General features: G+C 39.5%; 1 long non-coding RNA gene across 1 annotated transcript in view; it reads left to right on the forward strand.

Moving 5' to 3' along the window:
- The first annotated feature begins 5507 nt into the window (after nucleotides 1-5507).
- LOC107182542 overlaps nucleotides 5508-18348 on the forward strand; it is a 31742-nt gene continuing 18901 nt past the window's right edge. Inside the window, exon 1 of the long non-coding RNA XR_001513258.1 lies at nucleotides 5508-5600. This is a non-coding gene — a long non-coding RNA (uncharacterized LOC107182542). The remainder of the gene's footprint in view (nucleotides 5601-18348) is intronic.

Consider the following 18348-nt stretch of genomic DNA (forward strand, 5'->3'; position numbering starts at 1 on the left):
GAGAGACACCCAGGCGATGCCAGCCCAAGTACTTTGGTGAGGCTCGGCACTGCCGGGCACTGCCTGGACAGACTTTTGAGACATTCGCCGGGTCTCTGCGTTAAACTAGTGCGGGATGGGAAACGACGGGGCGCCTCCTGGGGTGAATTCAGAGTCATCGGTGTCAGTTCGTGTCTCGTCCAGAGGCGGGTGCAGCGCTCTGTGCTCTTTGAGAGGCAACACGCGTTGAATGGCACTCGCCAGAGTTTGGGGGCTCCCGCTTGGCCACTTCCCCGGGGTGGCTGGAGAGCTGTGGTCTGCAATGCGAGACGGCTTTGGGGGAGGTGGGTGTCTGCGAGGTCCGAGGCAGAGGTCAGGCAGAGGCTCCGTGAACGTGAAAGATGGGGTGTATTCTCCCCATCTGGCCGCCACCCCTCCAAGCCCCAGTCCCCGCCCCCTAGTTCACGCAACCCGTCCCACCCATCACACACACACACACACACACACACACACACACACACACACTCCGGAGTTGGATGCCATCGAGGGGTGGTCACATTGTTATTACTCAGAGGTGCACGAGGTCGCTTTGGCTGCTGGCTGGCGCTCTGAGTCCTGCTCCTGGAACTTGGGCGGCAGCCTTGCTTTGGGGAGGCGAGGAAGGAGCGCCCAGCCTCCTGCGGATGCCTCTACCTGGCCGTTCCTGGCGCGCAGCGAGCTACCCTCAGCCGGAACTCCAGTCACTTCAACTTGGGGGGCTCTGCTCTGCGGCTTCCCTCTTTTGAGCGCTTCAGGGCACCGACCCAAGGGAGCTGCTGCTGAAGATCCCTGCTCTCCCCCGGTCCTAGCCCGGTAGGTCGGTCCTCCTCCCGACTTCCCTCCCTCTCCCCAGCACCAGCTTCTTCATGGGAAACGGTGATCCCTTCAGGGGAAGGTTAATATTTGCAAAGTGCTTCATATCCTATGACTTCGTGGATGCGTTTAATTGCACTGTAACTCTTCTCTGGTGTATGTAAACTTAGTCGGATAAATAGCATGCGGGGTCGGGCTGGTGTGGGAGTGCGAGCGGGTGGGCGTCCTCTCTGGAATGGTTGCTCCTTTCTAGACTGCCTTGCTGGAAGTGATGTAAAGCTGGTGCTTCTGAGAGCTTTTGCTCAGTAGTCTTGACATATCCCAGGGCTTTAGACAAATGTTTCCCCATTACAGTTTATTTCAAATATATTCAACTTCCATGCCAAGAAAAAAGTTGAGAAGATAAGGCGATTACAAATTTGGATAGCAAAACTATTTTTAAAATGTTTTTCATCGGTATCAATTATGTGGGATGTAGCAGATTTTTTTTTAAGTTATCCTGGTGGTTTTTCCTAGTGAAGCTCTTAAAAGGAGAAAGGAAAACAATACTACATGCCTTCCTCCCTGTATGTGTGTGCAAATGGTCCTTGCTTCCAGGGACTGAGTGAGCAGCCAGGTAGGCTGCTGTAGGAATGTGAAGTGGCTCGCTCACCAGTGACTGAAGGAGACACACAACGATGTTACAAGCAACATAACGATGGGAAGGAAACTGTTGCTTACATTTAACTGCCTCCCAGTGCAGGGGATTTTAACAGTGAAGAAAGGAAAACTGCTCTGACCCCTTTCAAATCACTCTCCACTGTTTTTCAGTAGTCTTTTCTCCCTTAATAAAAATCTATAGACACATTAGCCATGTAAAATGATATATTCAAATAGATGCACGAAGTAGGTTATCTGGGAAATTATAAGCATAGTCTTCAGTGGAGTGTCACAGAAGTTCTAGGATCGTGGTTGTCAGGTTAAACCAGACCTCCTGTTTAGATTTCAGCGTTGGAAGTGGCTTCCTTTGAGATCTTTGTGAGAAGGTGCTGCCTACAGTGTGCTGATTATGCCTGCATCATTGTCCTTTCCATTTTGCAGGCATACACAGATGTTTTTGAATGAATAACCTTCTTACTCACTGAATTTTCCTTCATTCAAAAAGTATTTATTGAACACATGAGCACACACAATATGCAAAGCTGAGCTGGGTGTTATTTTAAACAAGAAAGGATTTTCAGTAGCAGCAAGATGCTTACTCCTACACTGTGTAAAAAGGCCTGCAGAGCAGTGGCTTACTCAGGGAAGCAGCATCTTGCCCAAAGTAGGTGGTCAACAAAGTCCTTGATTCAAAAATCATACAGATGTCAGTCCGCCAACTTTCTTTCCCCATAAATCCCACCAATATTCTTAACTCACCACATCATGTAGATATGACTCAACTTCAGAGAACTCATATTGACTTTAATCTTCTTGCTCTTTGTCTGAATACTCTGGAGAAATATAACTATCTGTGCATTGCTCTACTCTCTGTGTCTGACTTCTATGGAACAGTGCCCGATCTGTATATGTCAGCAGTATTCATTTATGAGTAAATGCAAATATTTCTGTTACGTTAAAAAAGCAAACTCAAATTCACAGGAAACAACAAACATTTTGCTCCTTTTCTTATCTCTTTATAATCTTGGAAACAGTAACATCCCTTAAAAGTGCAATTCTACTATGTAAATCATCAAGTTAACAAAAATGGTTATTTAGGATTTTCTAGACAAATGGAAATATCTTATGGAAATTTTAGTTGAGGAGAATTTTCCTTGACTCTTTTGATATGTCTAGCCGGATGGTCTTTCATTTTAGAGACTTTTATTCATGAATGAAATAACTTTCAAGGTAACTTCCTAGTTAAGGGAGCTGGCAGAAGAGGAATGCTTGCTAAAAAATGATGCTGAAAACTCTGGGAATAGAGTACGAGCAGTAATGCTAGGTTTGTGTGATTGAAATGAAATGAATTCTTATATATTTTATTGGTCTTTATATGCATATGTTTTTGAATTTTTAAACACTTTTTTCAAATATTTTCATATTCTGACATTATTGCAATTGCATGAGGAGTTATAGTTTAGTAATGGAATTATAGTTAGTTTTGCTTTAAGAAAAGGTAAAAGTTTGAAAAGAGAATAACTCGAGTTAAGGGAATAATTATTCAAGTCACAGATTTATCTTCATCTAAGTCCTGTCTTTGAAGGGAGATCTCAAAACCAAAATAACTAGTTAAACTTTCATTATGACCTAAATCATCACTATTTAGAGAAACCCTACATTTTACTTTTTTTCTGTGAATTTAATGAGTTTTTAAAACCAGCAAAAGTTTTTTTTCCTAGAATCCAATTTAATTATTGAAATGTTTTTCTCACTGTAGATCAGTTTTTGTTCCTGAGTCATGATGTTATCCTTACCTTTATAGCAAAAGTACAATTAAAGGACGATATTATTAAGTACACATAAGCATCACTAATCTACTCAAAAACATTTCAGAGCAGCTAACAACTTATCAAAAGTAGAAGCAAAAGATACCTGAAGATCCACATAATGTTTAGGCAGGATAAATGAACATCTCTGAATCTAATATGCAAGTTCCATTATTCATGTCTTATTTAATTAATATGTGGTACAATAGATTATTTTCTATCTTCTTGAAAACTATGAAAGAAAGCTGTTAGTACTAAGAAATGGTTGACTAGTTGGTTTGACTGTAGACCACTTTACCTAGATTTTGCATGGGAGTCAGATATGTTGTGTATGTATATACATATGCTTATACATATAGAAGATAATGTTTATGTATTTATTTATGTTTATATGTCTATATCTGTATTTGTCTGATAACTTTGACGAATAGGAAGAGAGTCTCTTTTGTGGCTTATGTGATTTGTGAAGTCAGTGTCATCAAATAATAGTACTTACAAATGCTCAACTCGTTTGATATTAAACATTGAGACTATACTAAACTTTTTTGAACAACTTATTTAAGAAACCCATATGATAACCTTTAATGTGTGCCTGATACTGTCTAAAGAATTCTGCTAATATTAACTAGTTTAATTCTGGTAGCCACCGTGCTAGCCCCCACTTCACGAGAGGAAGTAAGTCGGTACTATTATTATCCCTGTTTAGATGAGGAAAGTGAGCCTAAATAAATGGCTCGCCTCCACAGCTAAGAAACAACAGAGCTGCCCTTAGAGCCCAGACAGCCCACTAAGCTATGCCACTGCTCTTCAACAGGCACTTTTAAAGTTTACTTAAATAAGGGTCCAAGTGTGGAGTGAGTTAAGTTGTAAAGCAAATGTATTCTAGTAACTGAGATTTGTGATGGTTTTCAGAGTGAATTCTTTTTTTTAACGTATTTTTACTGATTTCTGAGAGGAAGGGAGAGGGAGATAGAAACATCATCAATGCTGAGGGAGAATCATTGATCAGCTGCCTCCTGCATGCCCCACAGTGGGGATGGAGCCCACAACATGAGCATGTTTCCTGACCAGGAATCGAACACGTAACCTCCCAGTTCAACCACTAAGCCATGCCAGCCAGGCACTCAGAATGAATTCTTAGGGAATTCCTAAGGAAGGCGATTGTCACGAAGCCCAACATAACCTGAACTAGAGCGGTACTAGAACAGTGCTATAACTTAATGTGGTTTTTAATGGACTCAATAATTTTCTGAGATTCATCTACTTTTAAATTAGGTAACTTAAGAACTGATGCCATATTTAAGTAGTTTTGATAGCTCAGAGGTTCTGGTACTGGATGTTTTATGCTTCCCATAATATCCTTATAAGGTGAACTTCTTGCACAGAAGTCAATGTTACATGTTACGCTATGGTACTTGTCAAAAGGACCAGCAAAGTTGTATATGAAAGTGTGAAATGAGACTGATTCTGCTCTGACCCACATGGCATACAGCAGGCATCCAATTAATGTTTACTGCATGCCCTGAAAGGAAGTATTCTAGAAGTTGCTACTCCAGAGGTCAAGAAACTTTAATTGTCTTTATAATTGCATAGTTTTAAGATTGTGATTTAATATTGAATAGAATTTTTCCCTCTTCATGAGGGTCTTAGGACATTACTATATATGAAACCCTGTGGAATAATAATAATCTTCATGAGAGTGAAGGACCTGAGGTAGAAAAATGATGAAATAATCAACTGATTAAAATGTTTAAGTTTAGAAGTCGGCAAAAGGAAACCTGTGTAATTGTACGTTTTATTTTAAAATGGCACATAAGATATAATTAACACTGAATAACAGAATCCTTACACTGCCAATTAAGTAGCATAACTGTGTTGTCATAAATATTAACCATATACTATTTGAGTATAGTTTGGGGAACTTTTTTTGAACATATGAAAATGCCACTGTAATGCTCTTTGCCATAGCTAATTCAAGTCAATGAAAAACATCACAGTAATTCTTAATGTGCCTCGCCATAAATAAGACCTAGCTACCTTCTATCTATGAGAATTGGTTGTACTCCATTATAAAGCATATGTTCTGTGGATTCTCTGACTGTTAAGGGAAAGATACGAAGAGAAGAAATACATGTTACAGACTTAAGCTTGACTCAGGTGTTACTGGATTTAAAGGCCCGTGTCAAGCTCAGAAGTTGAGAGGAGACGTTTGCGGCAGCCACGTCACAATTTTTCCTTGCAGGGCCCAGCTGAACATGCTCACACAAGTCTTTGGAAGATGTATCATCTTATACAGATATGACTACTGGGGAAGAACAAAAGGTTTGCTAAAAGCATTGAAACATTTATATTTATCTATATAACTAATATGAGTTGGTTGAAGTATTAGGATACATAAAAATTTCTTTCTCATGTACTAGTATATATATATTTTATGGACTTTTTTAGATAGAGATGAAGGGGAAGGGAGAGGGTGGGGTGGGGGGAGAGAGAGAGAGAGTGAGAGAGAGAGAGAGAGCATTGATGAGCAAGAAACACTGATTGGCTGCCTCCTGCACGCCCCCTACTGGGGAGCGAGTCCATAAGCTGGACATGTGCCCTGACCAGGAATCAATTTGGTGACCTCTTGGTACATGGGACAATGCTCAATCCACTGAGTCACACCAGCCGGGCTCTTTTATATTTTTATACCACATAGAATGCATGGCTTCAAGGAACAATCTATTTCCTAACTCTGGTAATTAAATTTGAGTAACCTGATTTAAAAGGTTAAATTTAACTTTATTCTTAGTTTTTTGGGGTTTTTTTGGGGGATAACATTTAATTCTGGTAGCCACCCAGCTATCCTCACTTTGCAGACTTGGAAAGCTTAGAAACTAATGTTCCTCTATGTTAGTTTGTCCTGTCGCCTTTATTTCCTGGTACTGTGGCGTGTGGTATCATGGGGCAGACACAGAGTTTCTTCCTGTGGACATCTCCGTCTGGACAGCCGAGAGCTGAGGGATTCCGCAGCGGGGATGTCAGGAGGAGGTGGAGGCAGAAAACAGGACAGATGAGGGTGTATGAGGAGATGGTGGGCCAGCACATGGATTGCTAGCTAGTAGGAATACTTTGTTTCATTCCAGTATTTTTATTTCACATTTATTTTAGTCCTCTGTTCCCAAAGTGTGACTAGATGTGCAGTGACCACTTAATCCTGATAACTGACGCTTTAAAGTCAAGAACATTATTCCCATTGTCCTGGTAGCAGTACCTGGCACATCATAAAATGATAAATATTAGCTATAATTATGATTGCCTGATTTTCTACAGATGGAATTATTTTTTTCTTAATCAGGTATTTATCTTATTCTCAAACTTGGTCCACTGACTAGACAAGTTTTACTTAACAGCATTTAGTTTAGGAGTTTCTGAATTCCATAAACACTGGCATCCTTTTAATAAGGAACTCTCAACTCTGTACTTACCAAAATAAGATCAAGGGCTTGAGAATTTTTATGCATTATTACTTTTCTAATGTTACCTCTTTTCAAATAGTTTATGTTATTTTGCTATTCTGTATTGGCAACATCATCTGTCCATACACCCAAGAAAAGTGAGCAACCAAGAATATGTAGTTACAAGGATCATAGTAGGGACACAGGTACCTATGGGCCATCTTGTATTTCTCCTTCTGCTCCTCTAGTCTGGCACCAAGACACGAAATCCCTGCCTCCTATCACCTCCCTTCCCACCAACCCATTGCTACTGCTGAAGCTCAGGTCGTCAGAACTCACCCGATGGCACTGGCCTCCTTCTAGCTTCGGGTCTCCAATGTCTTCAGTGCTTCTGAAACTCTTCCCAAAGGCCGCCAACCTCCTCATGTAACGTCCCTGCTTAATAGCCTGCGGCACCCTTTGCCCTCCAGGTAAAATTTAAACTACCTCAACCTTCAAAGCCATTATTGTTCCAATGGCCCAGCCTGGGACTCATCTCCGGTCGCTCCAGCACAAAGTGCATACGTTTGGTAGATGCCAAGCAAGGAACAGAGCATGCTATTTCGTACTTCCACGCCTTTGCACACGCTGGCCCTCTGCCGAAAGTGCTCTCTGCTTGTCTAACTTCTCTTCCTCCTCACTTCTCTCTGTTTTCTTACACCTTCCCTTTGTAGCCCACCAACCGCGACCCACACCACTGTCAATATCCTCATTGCCTAGCATAGTGTCTGGAATAGAGGAAGTACTAAATACAGTTCTATTGGAGAAGTAAATAATCATCGTATTCTCCCTTCTGTGTCGCTAATGTTTATCTGCCTTTTTCTTGCTGACTTATTTATTTCAGTAAACACTACTGAGCAACTGCTGTGTACCCGGAAGTGTGTTGAGGATATAAATGGCTTTGTTCTTGCCCTCAAGAAACTTACAAGCTCGAGAGCAAAGCCAGCTGGTAAAGGAACAGGTAGTGTTCAGCGTACTAGATGGTGGAGAGAAGCTGGTGTGAGCACAGAGCATGAGGGAGAAGACCTAGTTCTGCCAGTGATTGGGGAGAACTTGCTTCCCACCCTTCATTCCCCATCTCCCCTCTTCTCCAGTCTTCTAAGTATCCATAGTAAGCATCCATCTAGGAAGACTTTAATTTTTAAGAGTAGATTCAAGTCTCCATTTCTCTAATAATGGTCCATAGGGAACTAGGTAGTTGTTTTTTTTTCTACCTGCAAGACTCAGAAAGCATCAGAAAGTTCCATAAAAGTCCATGTGCTCATTTTGAGTTTTTCTTCTATTCAAATTATTTTAAATATATCTAACAATCATATTACCTATTTAAGCTGACTTCGCCCCTATAAAGCAGGAAACATATCCAACCAATTATGAGTATCTGCTTATAGTGATATAAAAATCAGTTTTTCTCTTTTAAGATTTGAAGTAAAAATGCAACGAAATTATTTCACCATCACCACATTGGAAAACTCAATAAACTTACACACACACAAAATTGCTAATAACATATGATAATCATATTAAAAATCTTATCTAGTACAAAAGAAATGGAAATGGCCTGTTAATTAATATTTAAAAGCCAGCATTTTTAAAATATGTGTTGTCATTCCCTGGTGAATGACTCTATATACAAAAAAATAAAAATTATTTTCAAAAATGAAAATATATTATTACTTAAAAACAATATACAAAATATAGTGCACTATTTCTAAAAACATTAATACATTTAATATAGTATTTAAATAATAACCATACCTTTGGCCCTGCTGTTAAACTCTTGCCACCAAGTAATACCAACTTCAACCAGCTGGAGTGGGCAGCAAGAAACCATATCATGACAGTGTTCAAAATCATTACTCATACATTCAGCAATTATTCATTGAACACCTACTATATTCCAGGAAAACGATCAGCTGATGGAAAAGCCTGAGTTCGGCCTAAAATGGGTGATTTAGGGATGCACTGACATTGTGGTTGTTAGAACCCATAAAAGTAAAAAACTTTCACAACTATCCATGTGTATATTCTTGGGTTTTCCCTTTGAATAAACCCTACTTTTTAAGGAGCTCAATGGCTATTCAATGGGTTCTTTCTTTGCCTGAGTTGCTCATCACTTGGACTTTTTATTTATTTACTTTTTAGAACTATCTGGAATAACCCCCATTTTCTCAGTAAAGGAGATCAGAATTTATATTATGGAAAAGGGAGAATGTATACCATTCCCACTGGACTATGCATCCCTTCCCCAATGGAGGCTTACCTGGAAAAGGAATGTGTTGGCGTGTTTTGCTGACTATATTTGAAAAATACATTTAGGTAGGTGTTTTTAAAATTATTTTCCATCTGGAAAGCTTTTTTTTCCCCCTTCACCTGGGACGAACACCCAAATTATTAATTCTATTTAAATGTGCTGCATTCAGAAGAGTAGCTGCCAAACTTGTTGGGGCCTATAACAAGATAATTAATTATCTAGCAACACGAGGACTATTGGAGTGTTGGATATAAACCAGATGGTGGGAGAAGAAGGATGAGGCAGTCAGGGTGCTGTGAGCGGTGTGATAAGTCTCTCTGGCCTGTGTGGGTAAAGCCAAGCGTGTGCCAAGCCTCCCTTATCCCCCCTGCTGTGCTTATTTTCCCCCCATTGATCCTTCCGCCACCCCATCACTTCACCCCTGGAGACTCCAGTGCCCCCCACCCCCACACACTGCCACCACTTTCATTTTAAATGTCAGGGGAGGTGAGGGCAAAGGTCTGCTCCCCTTAGACCCTGGATTCTGCCAGCATCTGTGGCACCCCAGCACCTATCCCGCGGAGCAGAGCAGCCTGCCATCATTACCCTTGCCCTGACATTGCTTTTAGTCACGCAGCTGTAGAGCTATTAAGGAGTTGGAGGTTCATTTCGGAGTCCGTTAAGATAAATTAGTATTAGAAGCAAACATCATGATTTTTTAAATTTACACATTTCAAAGACCTAAACTGAATGCTAAGCATTTTCTTAGAAAAAACCTGGTCGGATATCAGTGAAAAATGCATACAAGAAACAGTTACTTAACCCCCCTCCCCATTTGTCAAAGTGATGTTCCGTGTCTAATCCAGTTTGTGAGCAATTAGAAGGTGCATTTAGACTGAACTCAGCATTTGATGGTAGAGATTGTAGTGACTTCACCATGATGCTTTTCCTACAGATTACCATCACGATGCACTGACTGTGAGAGTCGCCGCCCTGATTGGTATTACAAAAGGGGGGTGACATTTAGATTACAGATATATTTTACAAACTATTTAACTGCAAACTTTTAGCACTCAGGCACTAAAGAAATACAGAATAACCCAGGTAAGACATCTTCACAGTGAAGTCCCTCATTCATCATTTAAAAAAAGAAAGAAAAAAGAATGAGCTTCTGATGGGGAAGTAAGCGGTCACCTTGCCTATCCCACCCTCTCAATATCAGGCCCATCTTTTATTATTTAAAGTAGAGCTCCCTAAAATAGATTACACTGACAAGTAGTAATTACTGACAGCTGCATTTAATTAGCAAAGCAGATTCCTGCTCATGACAATAAAGTATTATTACATGTTGAGCATTAGCACTGGCAGTAAAGGAGGTGACTTTGCTAACACAGAACTAGAAGACCTGTTTTCTTTATTTAAAAATGCACGCAGCTTGGCTGGAACTGAGCTGGTGCTACGTGGGAGTGTCTATGGTTACAAAAAAGAAAGAAAACAGTAGCTATAAAAGTGTTTTGTTTTGTTTTGTTTTTTTAAAAGAAACGGGCATATTGTACAAGAAAAAAAGAAGTAGACCAGTGCCAAACATAGGCTCCCAGTCTTGAATTGTGTGTCCTTGTTTTTGTGTCTGAGTTTGTGTTGGGGGAAGGAGGGAGAGGTGTTTGGATGCCAGAGATAGAAACACAATTAATCCATGTAAATTAGTAATTTATCATTATATTAAGACATTATTTCCTTCCTTCCTTCCTTCCTTCCTTCCCTCCTTCCCTCCCTCCTTCCTTCCTTCCTTCCTTCCTTCCTTCCTTCCTTCCTTCCTTCCTTCTTTCCTTCCTTCCTTCATTTATTTCTCTCTTTCTTTCTTCTTTTTCTTTTTCTTGAGAATGGAAAGACAAGATAAGAGTGGTAGGGAGAAAAGAGAGTTTGAAACTTACCTAAAGTAGAATTCGCTCTTCATAGATTCAAACAGGTTTTTAATAAACAACTCTGAGTTATAAAGTACTTCAAAAGTATATGCAATCAAACTTAGGGCTTTATACACATTCTGAATTTTAAAGTTGATTGTAATTTCCATCCATTCTTTCTTGCAATAGGCTTATTCTATCCCCTACTGCCCCTAGTGTTCTGTTTCCACTGTCCTATCTTGTTCTCATCTGGCAATTCGTACTGAGCGTGAACTTAACAATGGTGGGATTACAAACATCATAATAGGTGGCCAATTTTTGAGCAATACCACCTTTCCAGCGCCATCACGCCACAGTGCACAAATACCTGCTGTTAACACTAAGAAGGACTGTGAAGATAGCTAAAACTTGTAATCCTTGACTTAAATGACATGTGCTATTTTCATTTTTCAAATATATCACTTGAGGTATATAAACAGATCCACTTATTGTGGTGTTATCAGTAGAACCAGTCCTAGAACTGAATATATTTTCTCACACTTGTGGAATGCAATTCTAAAATATTTACAGAAGGTCTAAACTCTGAAGCAAATATATGATGTTGCATGTCTGGAAGAGGTTTTTACTGGGATACCCTAGTGTATTTTCACAATGCAGCTTTAAGTTTCTGGGTGGCATTTATTTTTCAAGTAGTAAAAATAGACTCAGCATAATATATTGCCATCTTGTAACTTACCATTATAAATACTATATTTATAAAAATCAACATATGTATCCATGGCAATAGGAGGCAAGATGAATATGAATAAAGAAATCCTAAATTGATCCTCAAACTAATTTCCATCATGAAACTGTTCAGCAGACTTGCTAAGCACCTTCTGTTGTTTTGTTTTGTTTTTTACTGTCTCTCCCACTCACCCTCTAGTGGACATAAGCTAAAGGACAAGGGGGATGCCCAAGAAGCCTGCAGTGAGGTAAACCATGGAAAGTCCACAAAGAATGCGGTCATCCCACCACAGTCCCAGGTGTTCTGAGAAACGCATCCTTAGGCAATGCCACTGTGGTGCGAATATTAGCATCATAGAGTGCACTGACCCAGACCCACGGTATAGCCTACTACACACCCAGACGCTAGGGTATAGAGTGACTATCGCTCCTAGGCTACACACCTATACAGCATATTACAGTATAAAACAACGTGAGATGACATCAAGCACAAGGGAAAATGATGCAATCAAGAGACACAGTAAACCCAAGGTGCCTGAGGCTGCTGCCTGCATATTATGGCATACTGTTTGAAAGCAAACTTTTTTTGTAAGTAGGAAGAATACACGCTAAATCAGGGGTGGGGAACTTCTTTCCTGCCAAGGGCCATTTGGATATTCATAACATTATTAGAGGGCCATTCAAAACTGTCAACTTAAAATTTAGCCTGCTAGCCCTGCCCGTTTTGGCTCAATGGATAGAGCGTCGGCCTGCAGACTGAAGGGTCCCAGGTTCGATTCCGGTCAAGTGCATGTACCTTGGTTGTGGGCACATCCCCAGTAGGATGTGTGCAGGAAGCAGCTGATCGATGCATCTCTCTCATCGATGTTTCTAACTCTCTATTCCCTCTCTCTTCCTCTCTGTAAAAAATCAATAAAATATATATTTTTTAAAAAATTAGCCTGCTGTATTTGGTCAAATTTAATTAATTCACTTCTAATGCCTTGGCAGGGCCAGACCAAATGATTTTGTGGGCCATAATTATACAGCCCTCGGGCCAGATGTTCCCCACCCCTGCTCTAAAATAATGATAAAAAATGTAGTATAGTAAATACATGAAGCAGTAACATGGTCAGTTATTATCATTATCAAGTATTATGAACTGTACGGAAGTGTGAGCTGTACTTTTATACAATTGGCAGTGTAGTAGGTTTGCTTACATCAGCATCACCACAGTCACGTGAGTCATGTGTTGTGTGCTCTGAAACTATGATGCCTATGACATGACGAGGCCATAGGAATTTTTTAGCCTCATTGTGATCTTACACAACTGCAGTGTATATGCAGTCTGTTATTGATTGGAACGTTGTTATGAGTCACATGACTTGTAGTTTGATACTTATTATCTACAAGGACATTATGACCACAGACATTGTCTTCAAGCCGAGACTGGGCACTGTATCATCTTTGTTCTCAAACGCTAATCATTCTAGCAAGGATATTTAGAGGAAAATTTTTCAGGAGCATAATTGTATTCAAGAAGATTTTTACAAAAATTAAGTTTTAAGAAACTGCATTTGTATGGATACTAAATATAAATATCTAAATGAGCATTCAGGTAAGACCATTTAAGAGGGTTTTTTAATATTAAACCACAAAGCTTCATTCACAGCCTAAATCTAAAGCCCTACTGAGTCTCATAATTTATTGGTATTTAAATCCTATTGAGAATAGAGGTTTATTTTTATTTTGTGCTTTAGAAACCAACCAAGAATAGAAGATTCTTTACTGAAAACAGTTTTTGTATTCAAGGACATCGACTAAAAAGAAATAATGTGATCATTGAAATTGGGTATGTTTGACAACTCAGTGTTTCAACTATAAAACTTTCCAAAATTAGACCTATAAAATTGGAAACTCTACTACGCAGCTGCTCTAATTACTGTGCTGGTTCATAATTTAGTACTGAAGAACAAAGCCTCAAATATTCTCTTTTAAGAATGCCTTTGACTTTTAATAATGTCATAACTCAGAATTCCATGTTCAGTCATTAGGCAAGTATTGCCAACTAAAATTCTATATTCTGTCATTAGGCAAAACTTACTGAGAGCCTACTATGTTCTATGAAGATGAACAAAACACAGTCCCCTAGCTTCAAAGAGTCAGGAGAAGAAAAAGTACAAACCCAACCCTCTTTAACAAAGAAATACCACTATTATGAATCATGTTTCTATCCCACCATATTGAACCAGTTAACTAACTTTTTATCAAAATTGGCCTAGAATACCTATTTTTAAACTGGAACAGCCTTTGACATAACGCCTTCGCTAATCTGTGATTTCAATAGGTTCTTATTTTAATCCTTGATCAATTGTGCCTAGATAACCAATCCTATCAAATTGACTTGCAGAAATCTCTTGGGTCCCTGCCCAAGTCAAATCTCCTATGCAGAGGATGCATAAATCATGTGCAGTTGCCAAACCTTAGCAACGCATCCATTCAGAAAGTGGAAAGTTAGGTTGATACATTCCAAGGTTTTAAAATCATTGTTTAAATGTTCTCTTCTCCAAAACCAAGTATAGACAACTCCTGCATGTATAACTATCATTTCCTAGACAATTCCTGCATGTATAACTATCATTTCCTAGTTTAACAGTACTTCATTGTCTAATCATATGACTAAAATTGTCCTATGCTATAACTTTTCTTAAGTTGGGTGAGACATGTTAGCAGCAATTGGAATCACCCCAGCATAAGAGTGGTGATCCCATAGACTGCTATGTGGAAGGGCCTAAATGAGGGTTTGCTCAAGTCTGCAGATCCATTCCTGGTCCATCTGAATACACTTGAGTCTGCTGGCTGGAATACTTTCAGAACGTCACTGGGTAGAGAGGCTCCCAATAGACCTTGTGCATCCAGTTTCTCAAAAATCAGATTAAGCTCTAGAAAAGGCAAAAGACAGAAAAACAATTCCATCACTGACAGGTGACACCCAAAGTACACATAGTTGTGGTTTACCATGAAATAATGCCCCGTATGTTTTTTAAAAAGAAATTTATTTTTATGGGTAGATATGTGCAAGGAACTCAGGAGAATAAATCCTAGCCTACATAATGATTATATAATTTGGGGGGGGGGAATGGCTGCTTATTTTTTAAAACTTGGAGTCAGAGCCATCAAACTAGTGTTGCATCACCATGTTTTATCCAAGGATTTTGTTCTTTGGTACCATGATTGGATGTCGAAAGCCATGTATAAATGATGCATAAAAGTGATGAGCTGTGCCCTGGCTGGTTTGGCTCAGTGGATAGAGCATCGGCCTGTAGACTGAAGGGTCCCAGGTTTGATATCGGTTGAGTGCACATGCCTGGGTTGTGGGCTCAGTCCCCAGTGGGGGACGTGCAGGAGGCAGCCAATAGGTGATTCTCTGTCATCATTGATATTTCTATCTCTCTCTCCTTTCCTCTTCCTCTCTGAAATAAAAAAAAATATATATATTTTTTAAAAAGATTGGCCTAGTTGTTAAAAAAAAAAAGTGATGAGCTGAAATCAGAATCCTGCCATGTCAGAAATTACTTGCCCCTTCAGGGCCACGTTAGAAATGAGAGTTTTCAGAAAAAAAAACAACAAACAACAACAACAAAAAACCATTCAGAGAAACACAGGTGGGATTGTCTTCACATGCTCCAGAACCTTAGAAGCTTCCCAGCTTTTCTCACCCAGGCATCACATTAGGTGCCAGAGAGGCCTGGCAGCCCTAAAACGGAACCAGATGGGTAAATATTTTGACGTATTTACATTTTATGTGCAGTAATGACCATTGCAATGCACAGTAACTCTTTTCTTAGGTTGCATTGATCCCATACAAACTCCTTTTCTTCCTCCCCTTGCATGTCACACTCTTAGTGCCCCCAGTGCTCCTGCTGGAGTCTTCTCAGGATGTCTTTGTTAACCCTCACCTCCGGAATCAGTGTCCAGAACAGCTTTCTAGATCTCTTTGGTCAAACGTTAAAACTTTCTTTTTAAGGAACCTTTAAAAACATCCTCTGTCCCAAATTAAAATCCAAAGCCTGAAACCAGTACTCCTTAACCCACCCTAGGCCACTACAGCTTTAAACACTGGAAAACTTTGTATGTTTTAGCTTTCTATTCATTCAGAAGGAAAATGCAAACTATCCAAAACTAATGAGATTTGCATTGATTGAACTGCTGCTTACTATATTAGATCCTCAGCATGCATTCTCTGTTTTCCTTTGAGGTGGGTTCCACATTCCACTTTTATAGATGAGGAGTTGCAGCTTAAGTTACTCCAGGCTGAACATTCAGGAAGAGGTAGAGATAGGAATTAAACTCCTGTCTTTCTGATTTCATAAATTCATGACCTCTGCCTCTAGTCTTATTGCCTACTATAGGTTACAATGAGAAATACTTTGCTTTCTGAGAACAAAATTTAAGTATCCCTGCACTATTAGTACACACTAACAGATTAACAATTTTACCTATATCCCCCCCCACACACACACATTTAATATACAGTACATCCAAACATTAGTCTAATGCCTAAATAATTTTACATATCATGAAGTGCGTGCCAGACAGCTTACATACATTATATTACTCTAATCCCAGTAACGGTCACAATCCTGTTACCTGTTTTTCTTTCCCTTGTACCTTCTTTATTATGGCGTATGACTTCTTATCACATGTATTAGCCAGAAGTAGGCTAGGTTGTGCTGAGGTAACAAATGACCCAGTCTCAAAGCTTCCTTTCTCCCTTCCACCAAGGGGAGTGCAATCTGGGACATGGGCTGTCAGAGCAGCATCTATCAGGAACATAACCTAACTTGTGGCACAGGGAACAGAGATCACTGTGGAGGACACACTGGAGCTAAAAGTTTCCCCCTGGAAGTGATACAAGTCATTCGTATTTATTTTATTGGCCAAATCAATTCCTATGGCCAAGTCTGACATCAACGAGGCAAGGAAATCTAGTCTGTTGTCTCTCCCCAATCCACCGCCTCCCCCCGGGAAGTACAGCAAATATTTGGCAAGTTTAATACAGTTTGTGGCATTAGATATGAATGCCTGCTTGCCGTATCTAAAAACTATGGTCTGTCTAGTCCAGGGGCCCTCAAACTATGGCCCACGGGCCACAATCTAGTCCAGGGGTCCTCAAACTCTGGCCCACGGGGCCAGATGCAACACAAATACTGTATTTGTTCCCGTTTTTTTTTTTTTTAATTTCAAAATAAGATATGTGCAGTGTGCATAGGAATTTGTTCATAGTTTGTTTTGTTTTTTTAACTATAGTCTGGCCCTCCAACTGTCTGAGGGACAGTGAACTGGCCCCCTGTTTAAAAAGTTTGAGGACCCCTGATCTGGTCTTTTTAGTGGATAAGTCAGAGAAAGCTCCAAGTGGCTCAGATTACAGATGGCAAGAAGGGAAATTAGCTGCGAGGAATGTCCTCCAGGGCTGCCTCAGCAGCTTCTACAGAAATGCCTCCAGGATTCTTGCTCTTTCACAAATCGGTTTCTTCACATTTAGTCCTCTTGCTAAAATGGGTTTTAGTCATTATCAACAGGGGATTTGTATGCTGCACTGTTGCCATTTTTTCAGAATATATATTTAGAATTTGGAATTACTTTCTCTGATGTCAGTTCTGCAGCTGATTTTTTTTAAATGTGTTATGTGAGCAAATGTAGATTTTAACTATAAACACAGTGCAAGGGAAAAGCAGGCCCATCTGTCTCTTTCAAACTTGATTAGTGTGGTCTTAAAATTAAGGTTAAGGTGCTTGGAAGCCAGCTGACTACCATAGATTTATTTCTTTTGAGGGTTGGGATAAAACAAATTGAAAATATATACACATTCCCAAAGACACATTATGTTGCTACTTTAAAACCACATTGCTATTTCGGTTGCACAGGAAATGCATTTTAAGCAAAGAGAGCTTTCCTCCTCTGACTTTGGTGACAGAAATTTTGAAATTGCTAACAATTATATTACCTTATAGTTAATACTACTAAGAAGAATCGAACATGCTATCAAGGGAAAGGGTACACACTATCAAGCACTGTATAAGTGATAAAAAGTTATATTCCATTAATCTAAATGGCATAGAGAAAAGTAAATTTAATAGCAACTAAGAAAAAAAGTGGCTTTTCATTTGTTCTAAGTCTGATTTTAATAATTAATCTGTTCTATCAAGTCACCAAGTTATTAAATTATTAAGTAACCAGAAAGTACCAGACTAGCCTTATTTTTCTCCACTTCCCATCACCCTCGGAAATAGACAAATGCCAAGCAATCAGATAAAATAGTCAAATGCCGGGTTGATTCAGAAAACTGTGGGAAAAGCCTTTAGTGACTCTGGTGGGGAAAAAATTAAAAGGAAAAAACAGAAAATTCCAGATATTTAGATTTATGAAACAGCAAATAGTTTTTTTTATAGAGAGAGCAATAAAGCCAGAGGTTACAATGTTTCATGCATAGTACTAGTACTTTACATTTTGAATCTGCACCATGCTACTAAGTACGAGGGGGGAAAGAGGCTCATAACTTGCCCAGAATTTCTGTTAGTACATCGATGGAGCCAAAATTAATTAAATCCATTCATCTTTTAATTCCTTCAAAAATATTGATTGAGTACTTTCTAGACACTGTTCTAGGTGCTGAGGATACTGCAGTAAACAAGCGAGAGCTGGTGTTTCCACAATGCTAATAGTTTTCTATTTTATTTTTAGCTATGAAAATGTGG

This window comes from Myotis davidii, unplaced genomic scaffold (genome assembly GCF_000327345.1).
Source record: "Myotis davidii unplaced genomic scaffold, ASM32734v1 scaffold196, whole genome shotgun sequence".
Lineage (NCBI taxonomy): Eukaryota > Metazoa > Chordata > Mammalia > Chiroptera > Vespertilionidae > Myotis > Myotis davidii.